The sequence below is a fragment of the Hyla sarda genome, chromosome 12 (genome assembly GCF_029499605.1).
Source record: "Hyla sarda isolate aHylSar1 chromosome 12, aHylSar1.hap1, whole genome shotgun sequence".
NCBI classification, from domain to species: domain Eukaryota; kingdom Metazoa; phylum Chordata; class Amphibia; order Anura; family Hylidae; genus Hyla; species Hyla sarda.
In genome coordinates this window covers 25,298,789-25,321,746 of record NC_079200.1, presented here as the reverse complement: position 1 = coordinate 25,321,746, position 22,958 = coordinate 25,298,789, and the positions used below count along the sequence as shown (strand labels likewise).

Here is a 22,958-nt window from a genome sequence, read left to right as displayed (position 1 = left end):
TCCTCCACAGTGCAGGTGCCAATTAGTAACGCCATCAGGACCTGCACTGTGTGGGGGTGGAGGTCACGTTTCTCCTCTCAATGTAGGCTGCAGATGCTGTCAGCTGCATGCAAGTGTGCACATGCAGCTGAAAGCACCGCTTGCTCGCCTGGGGATCTGGGACAAGTGCCTGTGTCGTACCTATGCTTTGGTGGCTTGCGTCAACATTAAAGGGGTACTCCGGTGCTTAAACATCTTATCCCCTATCCAAAGGATAGGGGATAAGATGCCTGATCGCGGGAGTCCCGCCTCTGGGGACCCCCGGGATCATGCACGCGGCAACCCGTTTGTAATCAGTGCCCGGAGCGTGCTCGCTCCGGCTCTGATTACCGGCGACTGCGGGGCTGGCGGCGTGTGACGTCATGCCTCCGCCCCCGTGTGACGTCACGCTCCGCCCCTCAATGCAAGCCTACGGGAGGGGGCATGATAGCTATCACGCCCCCTCCCATCGGCTTGCATTGAGGGGCGGAGCGTGACGTCACACGGGGGTGGAGGTGTGACGTCACACGCCGCTGGCCCTGCGGTCGCCGGTAATCAGTCCCGGAGCGAACACGCTCCGGGCACTGATTACAAACGGGGTGCCTTGTGCATGATCCCGGTGGTCCCCAGCAGCGGGACTCCCGCGATCAGGCATCTTATCTCCTATCCTTTGGATAGGGGATAAGATGTTTAAGCACCGGAGTACCCCTTTAAATGAGGCGACAGAAATTATGCTTGTTGGCTCCCGCAGACGAAAGATGACAGTACCCGACCAAAGGTTCACTCAGGGTTTTCGGATTGCTAAGAGGTCCAACCTTTTACCCTCTCAGACCGATAGACTGTGTGAAACTGGTCTTCCTCGCGAAAGCTGCAGACGGGAGACGTCAAGCAAGCAAGGGCAAAGATGGTACATGGGGTAGTTACTGAATAACTGCACAGGAACTGGACTTGGTCCCACACCACCCAGGGTAGGCCTTGACAACCAATTCCTAACTGCTCCTTATGCTTGTTTTCTGCCACTTTTAATCTTAATTCAGATTACTCAATGGAGGTTTTACAGGGCTTAAAGGGGTACTCCGACGAAAAACCCCTTATCCCCTATAAGGATCTCCAGCGCAGCACCTCGGTCATCCGTGCACGGAGCGAACTTCGCTCCGTGCCGGATGACTGGCGACTACAGCCGCCACGACCCTCCATTTATGTCTATGGGAGGAGGTGTGGACATGATGTCATGTCTCGGTCTCTGAGGCAGCACAGAGATTGCGGGGGTCCCAGCGGTGGGACCCCTGCAATCGCACATCTTATCCACTATCCTTTGGATAGCAGATTAGATGTATAAGGCCGGAATACCCCTTTAAATACATGTGACACTAAAGAACTATTCACAAAACATTTGGTCAAGGTATGGTTCGGACAGGCTGACCTTTCACTCGGCTCAGTTTCTTTCTTGTAGCGTTATGTCCAAGTTACTCCAAAAGACGTCAGTCTAATATTTCTTATCTTCCTCTACACAGGGGTCAGGTAGATCTAGTTATACTCGGAGATGAAGCAGCATGTGACCTAAGGAATAAATAAAGATTAATGTCATTTGAACAGGTTCAAAGTCCTAAGTATAAGTATTCAGACCCTTATGACACTTGATATCTATCTCTGGCTCCTCTATTTTCTCTTGATCATCCCTGAGATATTTCTCCACCTTAAGGGTCTATTCACACGTACAGTTATTCTGCGCAGATTTGATGCGCAGGATTTGAAGCTGCGCTCAGTCATTGAGTTTACTTTGAAATCTGCAGCAGAAAATCCTGCGCATCAAATCTGAGCAGAATACTGTATGTGTGAATAGACCCTAAAGGGGTACTCCACAGCGTTGGGACAATTTAGTTCCAAAAGCTGTGTGCCCACGTGCTGAGGGGGTTTGCCACGCCTCCTCGTTACATCAGGACACGCCCCCTCAATGCAAGTCTATGGGAGGGGGCGAGGTGGTGTCATGTCCCCTCCAATAGACTTGCTTTGAGGGGGCGTGGTATGTCATGAGGGGGCATGGCCAACCTCCACAGCACGCACACAGCGTTCGGAACGAAATGTTCCGAACGCTGGTCAGTGGAGTCACCTGAGGTAAATTTAGCTTATTGGACAGGATTTGGGAAGACAAAGCACTGTCCATATAAGTCTCACAGCTGACCATGTATATAGCAGCAAAAACCAATCAATGAGGTGGAAAGAACTGTCTGTAGAGCTCACAGACAGGATTGTGAGGAGGTACAAATCTGGAAAATGGTACACAAATATTTCTGCTGCACTGAAAGTACCAAAGAGCACAGTGGCCTGAGCTGGCCACCCTACCAAACTAAATCGGGGGAGAAGGGCCTAGGTAAGAGAGATTACCAAGAAACCAATTTTCACTCTAGCTGGGTTTCAAAGATCCTGTGTGCTGATGGGAGAACCTTCCAGAAGGTCAACACTGCAGTACTCCACTTATCTGGGTTCTATGGCAGAATGGCCAGAAAGAAGCCTCCTCTGGAAATATTAAGGGAGATTTATCAAACCCGTCCAGAGGAAAAGTTTCTGAGTTGCCCATAGCAACCAATCAGATCGCTTCTTTCATTTTGAATCTGAAATATAAAAACAACAAAAAGGCGCTCCCTGTGGAGAATCACACGTGCAGGATGTTAATTATACAGAGGGGGGCACAATGGCCACTTACCCGCTCCGGTTGTGTACCGGCATACCCAACAATGGACAGCATGAAATGAGTGACAAAATATTCATGGACCCATCTGCAGCCTTCCCGTGAAGATTAAGGAGACCATGGAACTTCGGAGAGACCGGGAATTTTCGTGGCGCTGATTGGGGAGAAGTCAATCACGTTGTGTACATCAAGATAAAATTCATTCAATGGTTAAGGTGCAATGCGTTTCACTGCGCAGGTGCAGCTTCCTCAGGCCTGGCAGTGAAACGTGTTGCACCTTAACCATTAAAGGAATTTTATCTTGATGTACACAACGTGATTGACTTCTCCCCGATCAGCGCCATGAAAATTCCCGATCTCTCCGAAGTTCCATGGTCTCCTTCATTTTGAAAAGGCCTCTGAACTCAGTGACTTTTCCTCTGGACAGGTTTTGATGAATCTCCCCCCATAATGTCTGGAGGACACCAGGTCCTGCTCATCCCCTGGCCCTTACCATCCCTACAGTGGAGCATGGTGGGGGCAGCATCATCCTGGGGGGTGGGGTGGGGGGCGTTACAGACTGGTCAAGGTTGAGTGTAATATAAATGGAGCACAATACACACTGCAGGTAGCTTTTTGCCCACAAAATGTCTGCAGTAATAGGTAGATTAGGTCTGTTAAAATCTCAGCAGCATTCTACCATGATATTCCATGTGCAAATCTGCATGGAAAATCAGCAACTCTGTCCTGTGTGCACTTACCTTTAGTACCTTGCATACAGTCTGGAGGCAGAAGGATGGAGCACTAACTGCTTTTTTTGAAGGGTAGTTTAAATAACACGATACCTGAAGATTGGACTGTATTGTATATATCATCTGCTCAGCTCCTCCTGCTCTATAACATGATGTCTGCAGATTGTACTATATTGTATATATAATCTGCTCAGCTCCTCCTGCTCTATAACATGATACCTGCAGATTGTACTGTATTGTATATATCATCTGCTCAGCTCCTCCTGCTCTATAACATGATACCTGCAGATTGTACTGTATTGTATATATCATCTGCTCAGCTCCTCCTGCTCTATAACAGGATACCTGCAGATTGTACTGTATTGTATATATCATCTGCTCAGCTCCTCCTGCTCTATAACATACCTGCAGATTGTACTGTATTGTATATATCCTCTGCTCAGCTCCTCCTGCTCTATTACATGATACCTGCAGATTGTACTGTATTGTATATATCATCTGCTCAGCTCCTCCTGCTCTATAACATGATACCTGCAGATTGTACTGTATTGTATAAATAATCTGCTCAGCCCCTCTATAACATGATACCTGCAGATTGTACTGTATTGTATATATCATCTGCTCAGCTCCTCCTGCTCTATAACATGATGCCTGCAGATTGTACTGTATTGTATATATCATCTGCTCAGCTCCTCCTGTTCTATAACATGATGTCTGCAGATTGTACTGTATTGTATATATTATCTGCTCAGCTCTTCCTGCTCTATAACATGATACCTGCAGATTATACTGTATTGTATATATCATCTGCTCAGCTCCTCCTGCTCTATAACATGATACCTGCAGATTGTACTGTATTGTATATATCATCTGCTCAGTTCCTCCTCCTCTATAACATGATACCTGCAGATTGTACTGTATTGTATATATCATCTGCTCAGCTCTTCCTGCTTTATAACTTGATGCCTGCAGATTGTACTGTATTGTATAAATAATCTGCTCAGCTCCTCCTGCTCTATAACATGATACCTGCAGATTGTACTGTATTGTATATATGATCTGCTCAGCTCCTTCTGCTCTATAATATGTTACCTGCAGATTGTACTGTATTGTAAATATCATCTGCTCAGCTCCTCCTGCTCTATAACATTATGTCTGCAGATTGTACTGTATTGTATATATCATCTTCTCAACTCCTCCTGCTCTATAACATGATACCTGCAGATTGTACTGTATTGTACATATATCATCTGCTCAGCTCATCCTGCTCTATAACATGATACATGCAGATTGTACTGTATTGTATAAATCATCAGCTCAGCTCCTCCTGCTCTATAACTTGATGCCTGCAGATTGTACTGTATTGTATAAATAATCTGCTCAGCTCCTCCTGCTCTATAACATGATACCTGCAGATTGTACTGTATTGTATAAATCATCTGCTCAGCTCCTCCTGCTCTATAACATGATACCTGCAGATTGTACTGTATTGTATATATCATCTGCTCAGCTCCTCCTGCTCTATAACATGATACCTGCAGATTGTACTGTATTGTATATATCATCTGCTCAACTCCTCCTGCTCTATAACATGATGCCTGCAGATTGTACTGTATTGTATATATATCATCTGCTCGGCTCATCCTGCTCTATAACATGATACATGCAGATTGTACTGTATTGTATTTATCATCAGCTCAGCTCCTCCTGCTCTATAACATGATACCTGCAGATTATACTGTATTGTATATATCATCTGCTCAGCTCCTCCTGCTCTATAACATGATACTTACAGATTGTACTGTATTGTATATATATCATCTGCTCAGCTCATCCTGCTCTATAACATGATACATGCAGATTGTACTGTATTGTATATATCATCTGCTCAGCTCCTCCTGCTCTATAACATGATCCCTGCAGATTGTACTGTATTGTATATATCATCTGCTCAGCTCCTCCTGCTCTATAACATGATACCTGCAGATTGTACTGTATTGTATATAATCATCTGCTCAGCTCCTCCTGCTCTATAACATGATACCTGCAGATTGTACTGTATTGTATATATCATCTGCTCAGCTCCTCCTGCTCTATAACATGGTACCTGCAGATTGTACTGTGTTGTATATATCATCTGCTCAGCTCCTCCTGCTCTATAACATGATACCTGCAGATTGTACTGTATTGTATATATCATCTGCTCAGCTCCTCCTCCTCTATAACATGATACCTGCAGATTGTAATGTATTGTATATATCCTCTGCTCAGCTCCTCCTCCTCTATAACATGATACCTGCAGATTGTAATGTATTGTATATATAATCTGCTTAGCTCCTCCTCCTCTATAACATGATAACTACAGATTGTACTGTATTATATATATCATCTGCTCAGCTCCTCCTGCTCTATAACATGATACCTGCAGATTGTACTGTATTGTATAAATAATCTTTTCAGCTCCTCTATAACATGATGCCTGCAGATTGTTCTGCATTTTCAATGTCAGGTTTCCTTTAAGCTTCCATTAAAAGCTTAAAAACATTACCCTAAAATATGTTCAGTGACTATTAGTGGTTTGTTCCTTTAATGTTACCATCAATGACTCTTGAAGGTAATGACCCACAGTGTCTTGTAGGTCATCACTGTCCTTCTGATTCAGGAAACAGCAAGGACCCAGGCTCAATGACTCCCATTATTGGTATCTTCTGACACATCAGGGAGAGGTGGATTTCCCTTATAATGAAGACCCTGCAGCAGATTGTGCATGTTCTGCTAAGCATATGCCCACATCTCCCAATGGTGTAAATGTTGGCATGGTTTCCCAATTAAACTTCAGGGTTTTAGTGGGAAAAGGTTTAGGGCACAGAGCAGACAGAAGAGAATTTAGCTTTTTATCTAATCTATCTTAATACTATTACATATTTGGATGTGATGTGATCTAACAATGCGAAGTATCCTAGGTTGCAAATGTGGAGACTGCTATCCCAAACTGCTATCAGGGCCCATCATGACCATGATGGGCTATACCCTATCATGACCATTCAGGAGTTAATCATTAACATCCAAAAAATGTAAAGGGTCTGTTTAGTTTAGAAAACTTTTTGTCAAATATTAGGGATTCAAAAACTACAGAGGACCCAGTCCATGCAGTAAACTGATTTAGTTTAGCCAATTTAGTTAAATGGAATCTGTAATACTTAAAGGGGTACTCCGCCCCTAGACATCTTATCCCCTATCCAAAGATGTCATGCCCCACCCCCTCAATGCAAGTTTATGGGAGGGGGCGTGATGGCCACCACACACCCTCCCATAGACTTGCATTAAGGGGGCGGGGCGTGACATCACGAGGGGGCGGGCCGTGACGTTACGAACCTCCTGCCCCCGTATCGCCAGTCATCAGGCACGGAGTGAAGCTCGCTCCATGCACCCGATGACAGGGGGTGCTGCAGCCGAGATTGCAGGGGGGGCCCCAGCAGCGGGACCCCCGCGATCAGACATCTTATCCCCCCCTATCCTTTGAATAGGGGATAAGATGTCTAGCAGCAGAGAACCCTTTTAAGGGAAATCTGACAGCTGAATTGGCTGGTAAGAGCAGCAGACGCGGTATATAGCTGTTAGGGTATAAAGGTAAACTATAACTTTCCTGGAGCTGATGGTGGTTGCAAGGTGTGCCATACTGTGGCACTTGAGCAGCTTGGTCCTGCCTCCTTGACACTTGCTTGAGAAATAAAAGGGCAATTTTATAAGTTTGGCAACCACCATCAGCTCCAGGAAAGGTACAATTTTCTTTTATACCCTTATAGCTATCCAATGGTGTCTGCAGCTCTTAGCAGCAAATACAGATAACAGATTCCCATTAAGGTATTCCTGTCATTTAGAACAACTTTTGACATATCACAAAGACATGTTAAAAGTTTTGATCAGTTGTGGTCTGAGTTCTGAGACCCCACTGACCATCACGTTTCACTCAATAACTTGCAGCTTTAAAGGGGTACTCAGGTGGAAAACTTTTTCTTTTTTAATCAACTGGTGCCAGAAAGTTAAAGGACAACTGCAGTGGTAAACATTTATATATGCCCGTGCCTGGGCCTCAAAAATAAACAAAATAAACTCATACATACCTTCCTACGAGCCCCCGTTGGTCCGGCACAGGCCTCACGGTCCGGCAGTGCCAACGTCATTCCACTTCCTGGGGACGGGGACGCCGCAGAGCCGTCGGCGTATCACCGGCCATAGCGATGTCCCGCCCCGGCCTGTGATAGGCTGAGCCCACTGTCATGTAAGAAGCCGGCCAGAGCTCCTTACATGACAGTGGGCTCAGCCTATCACAGGCCGGGGCGGGACATCGCTATGGCCGGTGATACGCCGACGGCTCTGCGGCGTCCCCGTCCCCAGGAAGTGGAATGACGTCGGCACTGCCGGACCGTGAGGCCAGTGCCGGACTAACGGGGGCTCGTAGGAAGGTATGTATGAGTTTATTTTGTTTATTTTTGAGGCCCGGGCACAGGCATATATAAATGTTTACCACTGCAGTTGTCCTTTAAACAGATTTGTAAATTACTTCTATTTAAAAATCTTAATCCTTCCAGTACTTATCAGCTGCTGTATGCTCCAAAGGAAGTTCTTTTCTTTTAGAATTTCTTTTCAGTCTGACCACATTGATCTCTCCTGACACCTCTGTCCATGTCAGGAACTGTGAGCAGGATAGGTTTGCTATGAGGATTTTCTTCTGCTCTGGACAGTTCCTGACATGGACAGAGTGTCAGTAGAGAGCATTGTGGTCAGACAGAAAAGAACTTCAAAAAGAAAATAATTTCCTCTGTAATATATAGCAGCTGATAAGTACTGGAAGGATTAAAATTTTTAAATAGTAGTAATTTAGAAATCTGTTTAAATTTCTGGCACCAGTTGATTTAAAAAAATGCTTTCCAACGGAGTACCCCTTTAAGGCTTACAGGTTCTCTGAACGGTCCCATATATTTATAATGGGGTTGCAAAATGGTGATCGATATGATCCCGGAAGTGAAGTGCGCTACCATGTACTTCTCCCCACTCCTGATTGGGGGGAGGAGTCTCAGCATTCAAAACTTTTGACATGTATCTGTGAAAGGTTTTTCTAAAGGACAAGGGCACTTTAAATTGCCCTGTAGTAGCACTGCAAGGGAACCGAACACCTGCCCCATAAATTTCCCCCCAGATTACAGCGGGGGAGATGATACGTACATGCTCATACAATTGCAAAGTTAGTGTAAGGGCTCATTCACATCTCTGTCATCCATCATTGCTTAATTGGTTGTATTTACATTTTCATTTTTTTGCACACATTTTTATTACATACGTTTATTTTTTTTTATTTTTTACAGCATGTTCCAGGAGCCATGTTGCTGTAATTTTTAGACGTCAATGGGATAAAAGCAAAAATGTACGTTCCATTTTCTCATGTGCGTATTTGTTCAGTTTTTCCATCAGTTTTTTCAGCAAAAATAATAGTTGATCCATTAATAAAAAAAATTGATCATGCACGCGGCACCCCGTTTGTAATCAGTCCCCGGAGTGTGTTCGCTCCGGGTCTGATTACGGTCAACTGCAGGGCCGGCGGCGTGTGACGTAACGCCTCCGCCCCCGTGTGACGTCACGCTCCGCCCCTCAATGCAAGCCTACGGGAGGGGGCGGGCCTCCCGCAATCAGGCATCTTATCCCCTATCCTTTGGATAGTATAATACTACAAGTACAAGTATAATAAGGGTCCCTTTTTGCACATGTATTTTGGTCACAGTTTAAGTCAATAGTGGTCAAGTTGAGATTTGCAGCCATAAGACAGGTGCAAAGATAAGTAAAACGCTGGTGTTAAATTTGCCTTAAAGGTGTACTCCCCCCCTAGACATCTTATCCCCTATCCAAATGATAGGGAATAAGATGTCTGATCGTGGAGGTCCAAAGGATAGGGGATAAGATGTCTAGGGGTAGAGTACCCCATTAAGGTAGGTTTGCACAGGCGTATTTCCTAACAAACTTGCAGTCTGTTTCATGATGCAAGTTTGAAAGGGGGCGGGGTCTCTACCGGCTGTTGCGCTGTTGAAAATCCGCCACAGACCCCATTGACTTCAAAAATTTCCCACAGACAGCTGACGAAGACCCCGCTCCCTTTCAAACTCACTGTGAGTTTGTAAGGAAATACGCTTGTGTAAACCTACCCTAAGGCTATAATCACACACTCGACTAAAATGTAAAAAATTACATCCCGGCTGCTCAGCGGTGCTAATCGGGAACACTGCGGTGAAACAGCGGTGTCCTGGTCAGCTGAGAGGATGGCAGGAGGGCCCTTAACTGCCTCCTCGCCGTCCGATCAGTGCTCCAATCAGCCATGGCAGGCTGGAGCACCGATAACAGTGATCAATGCGGTTCTATGGAGTAGCACTGAACAGTATATGCAATCAGGAGATGAATGGAGCATGTGCCGCCAGCACTGCTCCTCACTGAGTGCCGGGTCCGGGTGATCAGTAATCCCCCTAAGGGCATAAGATTATTTTTGCCAGATTTCTCCTTTAAGGGGTTAATGGACACTTTCTAAATGGACTTACAAGGTCAAAGATGCAACCTTGATTTTGATTTTATTTTTGTTCTTTCTTAGTCTAATGACATTTAACTAAACATACCTAGGCTGGAAAAAGTGTTAAAAATGTTTCCTAAATAGACAGTTATAAAAAAAGAATAAAAATAAATTTTTTTGCCCTCAAAATTCTGTGTGTGCACATAGCCTTACATATAGACAATACCACATCCACATGCAGATTTATGCTGTGAACGGGGACGGAAGCAGACTGCTGTATCTGCACCCTCTATAGCTACAACTGACTTGCAAAAAAAAAGTGTTTCCTAGTACCTGCAAACCCTGCTTTGAGAAGTTTGGGAAAAAATATTGAGTTAAATGAGCTAAAAACAAATTCAGCTATTGCACTCATTATGGTAAATAAAAAAAAAATCTTTCTAATGTACTTTGTTTAAAAAAAAAAAAAAAAAAAAGAAGTTTTCTATGGTTTATTTGTGTTTAAAAAAGCTTCCACTAGGTGTCTCCCTACTTGTCCAGAGCACATTTCCCCCCCATCTCTTGCACAGACTTTGGACTCCTCTGGCCTGGCAGAAGTCCAAAATCAGGAAATGCAGTCTGAAGTGCCGAGGGGGGGGGGGTGCAGCCTTATCCAATCATAGCTCATCTCACACTGAACTGCTGTGGGCTGTGCATAGCAGAGTGAGGGAGGAAGTTCTCTCCTGTATGGCTTCAGATGATGTCACGCCTGCTGGGGAACGCCCCTTCCCAGTCTGTGAATCTGACAGAGACTGAGCAGAAAATACAGAGCAATATCAAGGTAGAAAACTAACAAATAATAAAAATAAAGGCAGGGGGTGGTTTATCATGATGGGGACAGTGACCTGGGGGATTATAAGAGTTAACAAGATCATGAGAGGTACTCTTTAAAGGATAAAATTATTTCGGTCCTCACTAGGGGAAGCTCTCTGCAGAATCATTTATTGTTCCTGGACCACAGGAGGCTTATTTTTAATCTGTCACATGGGGCCCTATCATGTTTATGTGAACTACTGTATGTGCAAGATATCACCCAATTCCCAAGTATCCCTAATAAAACATCATCAAAGGTTCAGGTGATCAAAATGAGTTGGTTAGGCGACATATGGTACACTTCCATATGAAAACCACATTTTGGCTCAGTTAGGCTGTCTCTCAGGGATGATAAGGAGAGATGGGGGACCCCAGAGACAAATTTCAAGTATTATTGCAAAGGGTCTGAATACTTATATCCGTGCAAAAGATTAGCTTTTCATTGTAATGACTCGACCCAGATTTGTCCGAAGGGTTAAACCTTTCTAGCTTCTGGCAAAGTTTGTGGTTGCTGTGGCTAAGCCCTGGCCTATCCTGTTTTTTCTCTGGTCAATTCTGTGTCCTCTTTCAGTCCACACCCTTCAGCTTGCCTATTTAAGCAGTGTGCTAGTACAACTGGCCTGTGAAAGAAGTAATTTCTGAAGATAGCATTACCTGAATTGTATTCTGTTTTCTGGCATTCTGACTTTGGCTGTGTTTTCTGGTTAACCCTGATTCAGCATCTCTCTAGTCCTTTCGGTTCTGACATCGGCTTGTTCACTCTGATTTATCTGTTTGTTGGTCTCTCTCTGTATTAGTTTGTGTGTTTGTATACCTTTGCTACCCCTGACCCTTTACTGTGTTTTTGTAGTTTGTTATTTTGACTAGACGTCCCAGCACTTTAGTTAGAAAGGGACCATCTTCATGGGTTGTGGATATGCTATAGGTAGGGACAGGGACTGATCCCCTGTCCATATGTGACATTCATTTTTAATAAATTAGCAAAAAAATTTAAAATTCTGTTTTCCCTTTTATGTTTTTTTTTTAGCACAAGGCCGCAACATAACAAAATGTGAAGAAAGTGAAAGGGTCTGAAAACTTTCTGCATGCATTGTATATAAACCATAAAGGATAGGGTTAAAAGAGTTATCCAGGATTAGAAAAAATAAATTTCTTTCAAAAACAGCACCACACCTGCCCTCCGGCTGTGTGTGGTATTGCAGCTTGTAAAACCACACACAACCTGAGGACAGGTGCAGTGCTGTTTTTGAAAGAAATTAAATTGGTACTCTGGAGGGGAAAAAAAACGTTTTTGAATCAAATGGTGACAGAATTTTTTTAATCTAATCCTGGAATAAAAGAGATGATGGGTCTAAGAAGCAGGCTTAGCAGTCCAATAGCAAGTCACCAGAAATGTCTTAATGGGTGATAATGAGGCTAAATATGGTCAGTGTCTTAAAGGAGTACTCCGCCCCTAGACATCTTATCCCCAATGCAAAGGATAGGGGATAAGATGTCTGATCACAGGGGACCCGCCGCTGGGGACCCCCACAATCCTGGCTGCAGCACCCCAGACATCCGGTGCACAGAGTAAATTTCGCTCCGTGCCGGATGACTGGCGATGCGGGGCGGAGGCTGGAGACGTTACGGTCACGCCCGCTCGTGACGTCATGGCTGCCACGCCCCCTCCCATAGACTAGCATTGAGGGGGCGTGGCTGTTCATCGAAAGCAGGGCGTGACAGTGACGACACGAGTCTCCGGCGCTGCACCTGACGCTCTATCTATCTATGACATCACTAAGTGTGATGTCATGATACACGTGATGTTCCTAAGAAAGTATTTAAAGTTTGGATTTTATTCCACTTATTATGCCATGACTAAGGACCTGTAACGGTCCGAAATGAGTCGGCTTCTGCCTGATGCAAGTTTGTATCCGTTGATCCTACAATAAAGTACCTGTTGTTTTACCGCACTTTGCGCTGGACATTACTTTAGAATATTGAAAGTGGTTTATCACAAAATGGGCCAATCCCGAACCAACTGCAAAACCCACATCTTAGTTTGGTGAGTGGGACTTTATGGAATGCTTCAGCCCAATGGATAATTGTAGGTATACAGTACATCCTCAACAAACCAAGGTGTGGCTTTAGCAGTGGGATAATGACCAGCCCACACCATTCAGTGATAGACTACTGCAGGCAGAGGCAACCTTCAGTACTGCAGATGTTTTGGACTACATCTACATAGTAAAATAGTTCATAAGGTTGAATAAAAGACCAGAGTCCATAAAGTTCCACCTATATCCATAATGAGTTCCTACCGAGTTGATCCAGAGGAAGGCAAAAAACCCTCATACTAGAGGTAAAAATTCCTTCCCGACTCCAAATATGGCATCAGAATAAATCCCTGGATCAACGTTCTGTCCCTATTAGTTCTAGATGTGAAAGCATCATTGGAGATGTAGTCCAACATATCTGCAGTGCCAAAGGTTGCCTATGCCTGGGCTACTGTCTAATTTCTGGTCACCTTGATTTTACCCTACTGTTTTTCCCACTGAAGAAGCTGGGAATGAGCACCCCAGCAGAAACACGTCTGGGAACTTAATGCAATTCACATGTAGGTCTATCATGAACTTGTGCAGGGATAGTTGCACAGATAGGTCGCTCTTCTCAGGGTGGGTGCTCCATTAAGAACCTAAGATAGGAACCAAGTCCGGAACAGTGTATGCTACCTCAGCACCCCTTGTGTTGTCTAAACCAGAGAAAATGATACCATATCTGGGTTCAACATAACCCTTTAAAGGGGTACTCCGCTGCTCAGCGCTTGGAACGAACTGTTCCGAACCGCTGGAGCCGGTAGCTCGTGAGGGCATAGCCCCACCCCTTATGACTTCACACCCCGCCCCCTCAATGCAAGTCTATGGGAGGGGGCGTGACGGCTGTCACGCCCCCTCCCATTGACTTGCATTGAGGGGCGGGGCGTGACATCATGAGGGGATGGGGCTATGACGTCACAAGCTCCCGGCACCAGAGAGTCTTTATGGAATTCTTTTTACCCGGCTTTGCCATATGGGTTACAGTTGACATATACCGTGACCTCTATGATTGTCGACTGTTTGCCTGTTTGGGCACACAGTAGGTTGGCCTTCACGGACCCTTGTCTGTTTTCCAACCTTATCGCCTCTACTGCAATGAAATTTAACCCCTACTTATCCTTACACCTAGCTCCTTACTATATATGACAGAGCACTGTACCAATCTATAGCCTCTCCATGGATTATTTTACTATTATTATCTTACATTATAAAAATCACATGCAAAATCAAAATAAAGATTTACACTAGGGGTATGTGTCAGGCCCACCCTAGAAGGAGGTCGGACACTGTCATTTCACTTTCTTTTGTTTTATGACTAACTTTTTTTTTTTTTTTTTCCCTTCTTCTTCTGGTGCCAAATTTTCAACACATTAATTAATTGCTGTAGCCAATTAACTGTACTTGTGCAAATGAGTTTAGCACTAATTACCATGCAGCGCCTGAAATCAGAGAGAACAACGGAGGGAGAGAAGGAGGAGAAGAGAAGGGATAGAGAGAGACTGTGTGATCCAGGAGTGTGACAGACGGGTGAGAGAGGAGCAGGAAGACGGAGAAGGGGGGGAGACACTAATGACATATATCAAGGTGTGAAGCCAAGGCGAGACATTCTGCGACATGTGCAACTATAACACAAAACCGAAAGGCTTCAGTAACAACGATGAAGTGGATGAAGTGCAAGGTGATCCCTTATCTATACACAAAGGCAGCGGCCATTTTGTTGCCTGAAGCAATGCTGTGTATTCATTTACCAGCGGTGCCCCATGCCTCCGTAATGTTGGCCGTACACATCAGTCTAGACACGACTTCAATCAAAACAATCGTTGGGTGAAATTAAAAGAGAACTTGTCGTTATTTTCATGCTGTCGAACCAGAAATGGCCCCCGCTGGCTGATTCCTGCCCCTCCGACCTTGATTGACAGATCTCTATCTATACCCAAATGTGGAGAGATCTATCAATTCAGGCTGGTGGAATAGGTAGATGCCCCCGGGGACCGTCCCGATAACTCGTGGTTCAGGCAGCATGAAAGCCGTAACAGGTTTCCCATAACATCAAATGATTGTTTTAGCCAAACGATGACAGATCATCATAATTTACAAGAAGCAAAACTACTACAAGTGGACATGGTTTTATATTGGAGGGGCAAAGGTTTCTGCAGGAAGTATTACTTTACTGAGAGAGTAGTGGATGCATGGAATAGCCTTCCTGCAGAAGTGGTAGCTGCAAATACAGGAAATGAGTTTAAGCATGTATGGGATAGGCATAAGGCTATCCTTCATATAAGATAGAGATAGGTATAAGGCTATCCTTCATATAAGATAGTGATAGGTATAAGGCTATCCTTCATATAAGATAGGGATAGGTATAAGACTATCCTTCATATAAGATAGAGATAGGCATAAGGCTATCCTTCATATAAAATAGAGATAGGTATAAGGCTATCCTTCATATAAGATAGTGATAGGTATAAGGCTATCCTTCATATAAGATAGGGATAGGTATAAGGCTATCCTTCATATAAGATAGGGATAGGTATAAGGCTATCATTTTATATAAAATAGGGATAGGAATAAGGCTATCCTTCATATAAGATAGAGATAGGTAAAAGGCTATCCTTCATATAAGATAGAGATAGGCATAATGCTATCCTTCATATAAGATAGGGATAGGTATAAGGCTATCCTTCATATAAGATAGTGATAGGTATAATGCTATCCTTCATATAAGATAGAGATAGACATAATGCTATCCTTCATATAAGATAGGGATAGGTATAAGGCTATCCTTTATATAAGAAAGAGAGAGGTATAAGGCTATCCTTCATATAAGATAGGGCTAGGCATAAGGCTATCCTTCATATAAGATAGAGATAGGCATAAGGCTATCCTTCATATAAGATAGGGATAGGTATAAGGCTATCCTTTATATAAGAAAGAGAGAGGTATAAGGCTATCCTTCATATAAGATAGGGCTAGGCATAAGGCTATCCTTCATATAAGATAGAGATAGATATAGGGCTATCCTTCATATAAGATAGAGATAGGTATAATGCTATCATTCATATAAGATAGAGATAGGTATAATGCTATCCTTCATATAAGATAGGGATAGGTATAAGGCTATCCTTTATATAAGAAAGAGAGAGGTATAAGGCTATCCTTCATATAAGATAGGGCTAGGCATAAGGCTATCCTTCATATAAGATAGAGATAGGCATAAGGCTATCCTTCATATAAGATAGGGATAGGTATAAGGCTATCCTTTATATAAGAAAGAGAGAGGTATAAGGCTATCCTTCATATAAGATAGGGCTAGGCATAAGGCTATCCTTCATATAAGATAGAGATAGATATAGGGCTATCCTTCATATAAGATAGAGATAGGTATAATGCTATCATTCATATGAGATAGAGATAGGTATAAGGCTATCTTTCATATAAGATAGAGATAGATATAAGGCTATCCTCCATATGAGATAGAGATAGGCATAAGGCTATCCTTCATATAAAATAGAGATAGGTATAAGGCTATCCTTCATATAAAATAGAGATAGGTATAAGGCTATCCTTCATATAAAATAGAGATAGGTATAAGGCTATCCTTCATATAAGATAGAGATAGGTATAAGGCTATCCTTCATATAAAATAGAGATAGGTATAAGGCTATCATTCATTTAAGATAGAGATAGGTATAAGGCTATCCCTCATATAAGATAGAGATAGGTATAAGGCTATCCTTCATATAAGATAGAGATAGGTATAAGGACTATTCAGTATTCAGTATATTGGGCAGACTAGATGGGCTGAATGGTTTTATCTGCCAACACATTCTATGTTACTATCATCTGGAAAGAAAGTAAGTTTACAAGTTTCATCCAAAAATTGCTAGTACTTTAGTGATCATAGTATAGTCAATACAGGAACGATCGTCATCAAGCCTTGTTGACCATAGCAACCAACCAGAGCACAGCTTTTATTTTTTAAATCAATAAATGCCTCATTGTGATAGATAAGATAATAAAACACATAAGTACCAATCATAGGGATAAATGTCAGACTCCCACAAAAAACGGGCAGGCCTGGCTTTTTTTAGTATTATATTTTTTTAAATTTAACAGATCTGTAAGTGGTTTAAATAAAAAAAATGGTAATAACTGGAACTTTATCTTGATTGCATAGGGGATATAACTGATGATCAGTCGGCATGACTGCTGGGACCCCTACTATTCTCAACAGACTTCACCTCCATTCTCGTGATCAGTGGGGGGCGGACCACTGGGATCCCACCAATACTAACTGATGTCCACTCCAATTTCATGATTGGTAGGGTTCCCTGTGGTCAGAAAGGTTTATCCCCTATCCTATAGTTAAGGGATAACTTCTAATTGTGGGAATACCCCTGTTAAGTCACAACTTTTACTCTAGTCCTAGACAACCCTTTATGCCAATTAATGGGCAATATGGTGACTAGCATATATTGAGTTCTTCCTATTACCCTGACATTAGACAACGCAAGAGTCTTCGGTCTTCAATTATAATCGCCAAAGCTACACACAGCAACTTACTCTTTTGGTTAGCAATGGACAATTTCACAATTTGCTGTGTGTGTAAGAGCTTGCACACAAGGCAATTGACCTGTACGGTGTAACACAGAATATCTATAGTCCCTGCGTAATACCAAATGCTACACAGCACCCAACATTGGAATGCATGGGTATCATCTCATGTCTGTGTCAAATTTAAAGGGTTTGTACAACCATTAGAACTTACCCTTTAAGGGGGATAAGTGTATGATTTCAAGGGGGGGTCAACTGCTGGGACCCCTGCAATCTTGAGAACAGTGTCTTATATCGGAATGGAGGACACATGACATTGCCGATCCATTCACTGTCTATGAGAGGTGCCTAAGACAATATATAGAGCAGTGCGAGCACACAACCGCTACTCTATTCCAACAGGAAATTCAGATCTTGTTTTTGAGAATACGGGGTTCCAGCAGTCAGACACCCCCATCTCTCCAAGATTATGCACTGGTAAGACAACCCCTTTAATTCTCCTCTATTTAGTAGGGTGAAATATTTATCCATCCAGCTGTGATCTGATCTTGAATCATCCCAGAAATAAACAATTAGCCGCAGCCAAGATCCTTTGGGTTTGAGATAATATGTCTAGGGGCGAAGTTCCTCTTTAAAGCAGTCAGTATTATTCTGGTGACAAATTCCCTTTAACCCCTTATGGCGCATGGATACGCCCTGGCTTTCTGGTACCATACGCCCGTGGGAATTTCGGTCCCCGCCGCGCGCCGGGCGGGGACCGGACCGGGTTGACTGCTGATATCTATCAGCAGGCACCCCGCGCAAATGCCCAGGGGGGTCATCAGACCCCCCCCCCCCCCATGTCGGCGATCGGCGCAAATCGCAAGTGAATTCACACTGGCAATTTGCGCCTATTCCGGGGCATACAGGATCTATGGTGACCTGGAATATAAGGGGGATTGCGGTTGTCTAAGACACGTTCGATCCCCCTGAAGGGATAGGAGTGAGGTGGCAGGGGTGCCACCCCTCCTAATCCTGCTATTGGTCATCAGAAGCGACAACCAATAGCAGATCTGGGGCGGGGGGGTTAACTTTCGTTTTCCGCGTCCTGCCCACCCACAATAGGCGGGGCAGAACGGGGAAACGACAGTGGACCGACTGTAGAAGATCCACTTACCCATCCGGAGGCAGCGGGCGACAGTGATCGGCGATGTCCCACTAAAGATGCGGCGATGTCCCACTAATGTCCCACTAAAGATATACAGTAAAAGTATGTTCACACTGGGTAATTTGAGCAGTATTTCCTCACGCGGAATTGCTCATCAGAAATTTGCACAATGAAAATTACCATGAAAAATTACCATGGTGAAAATGGGTCTTCCGCAGACCGGTTCACACTGGGGAATTTCAGCAGCAGAGAATTCCGCCGCTGAAATTGAACTGCGCTAAGAATGAACCTGTTTATTGTTTGCGTGGAATTCTGCGAGCACTGAATTGCTGTCAATGGTGGCAGCGCAGAGCTGTGCAGTCCTACCGCTGAAGGATTTCGGTGGCGGCCGCCAGATGGAATCTCCACTCACGAAATTCTGCAAGCGGAGATTCCATGGAATTCCCCAATGTGAACATATCCTATATGTGCCCAAACAGAGGACCAAGAGTCCAACTGGCACTACTACGACTTAATAAAATCCATCAACTTGAACAACCTAATCAAAGGTCCCTCGGTGGTGCTAGGACAAATAATGACTAGAATCAGCTAATGCAATACCATAAGAAAAAGATATTCCTGCACTCACCGCATGGGTACCGTAACTTCTACTCCTTCTCCCGGAATTCCCGTTAGCTCAGCAGACAACCATCGCGTGGGGCGCTCAACTGAGCGCATCACGCGATGGTTGTCTGCTGAGCTAACGGGAATTCCAGGAGAAGGAGTAGAAGTTACGGTACCCATGCGGTGAGTGCAGGAATATCTTTTTTTTATGATCTTGCATATCCTATATGTGTAAATGACAGGGAGATGGAGATGTAGGCTGTATAGGCTGGTCAAAGGTGATAACATCACTCAGGGGCGGGGCTAGAGCTAAAAGACAAGCTCAAGCCACGCCTCCTAACACAGCAGATGACAATGTGTCTTCTCAGGGGAGAGGAAGGAGTCGGGGAACCAGAGACAACACCACGCTGGCAATGAGAGGACTATATAACTTCCATTCAGGAGTGAATGATACAAAAGCATGCTTAGGCTGCATTCACATCTTGTTTTTGCAATATGGTTCCCGTATCAGGTTTTTTGTAAAAAACGTATACAACCGTATATACTTCTGTACGGTTTTAATCCGTATACAGTTTGAAAACAGATGTCCGATTGCATACGGTTTAGTAAGTTTAAAAAAAAAAACGGATACGGTTTTATGTTTGTCCTTAAGTAAATAAAGTTCTTTTTGTTCTATTTGTGGGAAGAACTTTCGGCGTGCACTGCGCATGTGCAAACTGCAAAACCGTATTGTGCAAACCGGATGGAACCGCACGCACATACGGTTCAGTACGGTTCCCATAGACCACCATTTAAAAAAAAAAAAAATGTATACGGGTTGGATCCGGTTTTTCATCCGGACATAAAACCATAGTAGACTACGGTTTTGTGTACGGGAAAAAAACGGATAAAACCGTAAATGATGCAAAACGTACAAAACCGGATGCTGCGTTTGGCATACGGTTTTCAATGACATGTCCATACATACGGTTTGCAATACGGTTCCATACGGTTTTTACACTGAAACCGGATACGGGAACCATATTGCAAAAACGAGATGTGAATGCAGCCTTAAAGGGGTTCTCCACCATAAGGTGATTTTAGTACGTACCTGCCAGACAGTAATGGACATGCTCAGGGCTGCCATTTTGGGGCCCCTTACATGGCTTGTACTCTGGGCCCACTACGCCCCAACCCCCTCCCTCCCTCACTGTGGCACCCCCTGGATTTTATCTTAGTATTGGGCTTAGAAACATAAAATAATATCGCTACTCCATATTAGTTCTGCAGTGACTAAATAATACCACCATACTGTCAGGAAATAAAAGCCACTATATGCAGATCAGTATCACTAATAACACCAGAATACAAGGGACATATAATTCTGCCACACCATGACCACTACCATTACCACTGACTAACACTGCTATATTGTTATTGGAAAAAAAAACGCTATACAAAAGATCAATAACCCCTATATAGGAGTAGATTTGAGCTGTACACAGGTGCTGTAGACCATATAAGTCATTATAGTTACATACTCACAGGGTCCCGTCTTCTCTGATCGAAGTCGGTCACTTTTCTCTTTCTTCTGCATCTGTCCTGGGTCATCATGAAGATTTCTCCCGATCACAACTCGTCTTTACCGAATCTGCCAGACAAAAATTTTAGGCTCCTCGCTACAGCAAAGTCCTCAACTCTATACAAACCCCCTATATGTATCACACTGCCCCATATAGTATTAGACTCCTCTGTGCAGCTGTATAGTATTAGGTCCCAACATTGTCCCTATAGATTACCAGGAACAAACATTTCCCCCATAGGTTATTATGCCCCTCACATTGCCCCCATTGTATATTATGCCCCTTACATTGCCCCATTGTATATTATGCCCCTTACATTGCCCCCATTGTATATTATGTCCCTTACATTGCCCCATTGTATATTATGCCACTTACATTGCCCCCATTGTATATTATGCCCCTTACATTGTCCCCATTGTATATTATGCCCCTTACATTGCCCCCATTGTATATTATGCCCCTTACATTGCCCCATAGTATATTATGCCCCTTACATTGCCCCCATTGTATATTATGCCCCTTACATTGCCCCCCATTGTATATTATGCCCCTTACATTGCCCCCATTGTATGTTATGCCCCTTACATTGCCCCCATTGTATGTTATGCCCCTTACATTTCCCCCATTGTATATTATGCCCCTTACATTGCCCTCCATTGTATATAATGCCCCTCATATTGCCCCCATTGTATATTACCTCCCTCATATTGCCCCCATTGTATATTACCCCCCTCATATTGCCCCAATTGGATATCTCATTTTGTCCTCATTGTATATTATGCTGCTCATATTGCTCCCCTTTCTATATTATCCTCCTCCTTCTCTTACTAATGCTGGGTTCACACCACGTTTTTGCAATACAGTTCTCGTTTCAGGTTTTTATTATAAAAACGGATTCCTCAAAACCTGACTAAACTGTATCGAAACGTGTGTACAAATTTTAATCCATATACGGTTTGAAGAATGATGTCCGGTTACATCCGTTTTTTAAGATTAACTTTTCACTCCATTATGAATAAAGTTTCACTTGTTTGACTGAAATTCCAAGAGAAACACTGTCAAACTGAAAACACAAAGTCAAAAACCGTATGGTGAAAACTGGATGGAACAGTATGCAAATACAGTTCTGTACGGTTCCCATTGACTCCCGTGTTAAAAAAAAAAAATGTATACGTTTTAATACGGTTTTTCACCCAGACCAAAAACCGTGTTTTGGGTACAGGAAAAAAACTGACAAAACAATACAGGATGGAAAACAGAAACAACCTGATGCATCTTTTGGAATAGGTTTTCAAGGGAGAGTCAATGCATACGGTTTTAAATACGATTTCAAATTGAACATGTATACGGGATTGCAAAAACGTGGTGTGAACCCAGCCTAAGCCGCTGCCACACAGGAAGCCCAGGCTGGAGTGACCGGATGAAGCTGCTGGCTCCTTCCTGTCACTCCAGCCGCCAGCACATATTGAATCCAGTGTGCGTCTTAAAGGTGCGCACACAGTGCTGCCGGGCAGGAGCAGTGATGAAAGAAGCACCAGGGACAGACACTGACAGCAGAGGGCCCCTGTGCAAAGAATGTGCCTGGTCTCATAAAATTGCACTGCAACTCACATTAATCTTCAATAGGTAGCATAGTTTCCCCACATTAGGTAGCATAGTTTCCCCACATTAGGTAGCATAGTTTCCCAACATTAGGTAGCAAAATTTCCCCACATTAGGTAGCATAGTTTCCCCACATTAGGTAGCATAGCTTCTCCACATTAGGTAGCGTAGCATAGTTCCCCCACATTAGGTAGCATAGCATCGTTTCCCCACATTAGGTAGCATAATTTCCCCACATTAGTTAGCGTAGCAGTTTCCACACATTAGGTAGCATAGTTTCCCCACATTAGGTAGCAAAGTTCCCCACATTAGGTAGCAAAGCATAGTTTCCGCACATTAGGTAGCGTAGCATAGTTTCCCCAAATAGGTAGAGTAGCATAGTTTCCCCACATTAGGTAGTGTAACATACTTCCCCACAATACGTAGCGTAGCATAGTTTCCCCACATTAGATAGCGTAGCATAAATTCCCCACATTAGGTAGCACCCCTTCAACACACACATGCAAGCACACACACTCATACTTTTACTCGCACACTCTTACCTGGCCTGTGCTACTTACATCTGCCTGTGGGGA

General features: G+C 43.7%; 1 protein-coding gene across 1 annotated transcript in view; it reads left to right on the top strand.

Annotated features, from left to right (window-relative positions):
* LOC130296202 (gastrula-specific protein 17-like) overlaps nucleotides 1-22,958 on the top strand; it is a 67,175-nt gene that overhangs the window by 4,442 nt on the left and 39,775 nt on the right. The gene's annotated exons all lie outside the window — the stretch shown is intronic.